Here is a 2,066-nt window from a genome sequence, read left to right on the forward strand (position 1 = left end):
TCATTCACATCTCATTGGCTAATATCCAGCTCTTAGCAGCAACCAGATGCCACAGAAAAAGAATCTGAAGCTAGGAAGCCATGTGCCCAGCAAAGTCCTGGGGTTTCTGTTACCAAAAGGAAGAGAAACTACTAGAGAACAGCAGCCAGTCTCTACCATTCTTATTTCTTTTTTCTCAGTAGGCTTATTATTTTACCTAAGAAGAGAACAGGGCATAAAAACTGGAAAACACAAAAACCAATCAACCAAACAAAGAAACAAGCAAAAACTTAACCAAGCAAACAAACCTCCCAAATCTTGATATTTCTTTTCCAGGAAGAATTTTGAGACTTGGTTTTTCCAATAACTTATTAAATTTACTACTATGGTTCTTTCTATAGACACAGTAGCCAAAAGATTACAGAACCCTTCTGACTATTACTTTGTTTTGTATGAATCATCAGTAGCCTTGTCCTTTCTTTAAAGATATTGCACTGTCACAAATTATTTGCTTTACAGAAGTTATGATCAGAATGGTTCTGAAATGTTTGCATTCTGTATTAAGGTTTTCCAGAGAAATAGAACCAATAGGACAAATATATATATATATACCACTTAGCAGTGGGCAGTAGTATGAACTTCATGTTCATGTAATGCTACATATTTTTAGAATGATATTTTGTCCATTATATCATTAGAGTTTGACAAGATAGTAGGAAGCTGGTCTTCTCTTTATATTAGATTTTAAAAATTGCAAAGCAACTAGTTCATACATATATTTGTATTAGCCACATTTATTATCTTAATTTTTTTGTTTTACTTTTATTAACATTTATTGATGCTGAATTTACTCCCAGGTCATAAGTTTTCGTTTCTTCAGTTTCTTCTAGGATATTTTTTTCTTCTGTGCAATCTCCTTTTCTGGTTTAGGAACAATCTGATTTTTTTCAGTAAGGATCATCTCACTGTGGCAGGGAGAGCCTATGTATGGGTTAATCCGCCCACAAGCTCTGTAAGTTCTATGCCACATCTCGGGAGCTTTGTTTTCCTGGGTGTACTCAATGACCAGAGAATCTATACCTAAATCCTCACGTTCAGCATTACTCTCTGCACTTTTAAGCGCATGCAGCAAAAATTCAGCACTCTATTTTGGGCCACCAACCCTGTATCCAACCTCACAGTTTGGCCTGGGCGTACCTACTAACTCTACCATTGTTAGAACGAAATGGCACACAGTATCTCTGTAAAATGACATCCTTCAGATATTTGGTGGCTTTTCAGCTATGCATACCCTCAGTGGACTAAGCAGTTTTATGAGTGTTCTTAAAGTTAAGAGGAAAATCTGAACATCTTGACTTGCATGATTTTGTGGTTTTCTTGGTCAGGTGAATAACGAACCATTTCAGATGTCACCTTGGGTTGCTTAATGCAAGAGCTAGTACCTCAATTTCTGTTTCATTATTAAACTTTACTTTTCCAATTGCATATCAAAATTTATTTTTATTTTAGACACGTGGAATTTTATCTATAGAAAGAATAATTATACTGGAAATTTCGATATTTTCTTAAGTGGAATAGCCCCAAATAAAAGGCCATTTAAAAAGTATTCTAAAACTCAGCTTTATCTATAAAGGAGTCTATGGCTCCACCTACAATTGTGTCTTACCCTCTTCTAACTTCCTAATTGAAAATAATTTCAAACTTAAAGGCAAGTTGCAAACATGATAAAGATTCTTATCATTTACCAGACTCATCAAGTTTTAACAGTTGCTGCATTTGCTCTACTATTCTCTCTCACTCATTCTCTCTCTCTACACACACACAGACACACACACACATACACACACACACATTTTCCAGTTTTCTAAAAAAAATACATTGCATACAACATACTTCTTTACATCCTAATATTTTAGTGTGTGTCTCCTAAAAACAGATATTTTCTTTTTTTGAATTTTAATTTTTTAATTCTTAAAATTTTTTTATTATTATTTTTTTAGGTGAGATAACCCTCGGTTGACCTCACAGATTGCAAGGACCTTGTCAGCTTACAATTCCTTATTTTTTATTTTTTACGCCTACAGCAC

This window comes from Pteropus vampyrus, unplaced genomic scaffold (assembly GCF_000151845.1).
Source record: "Pteropus vampyrus isolate Shadow unplaced genomic scaffold, Pvam_2.0 Scaffold10, whole genome shotgun sequence".
Taxonomy (NCBI): domain Eukaryota; kingdom Metazoa; phylum Chordata; class Mammalia; order Chiroptera; family Pteropodidae; genus Pteropus; species Pteropus vampyrus.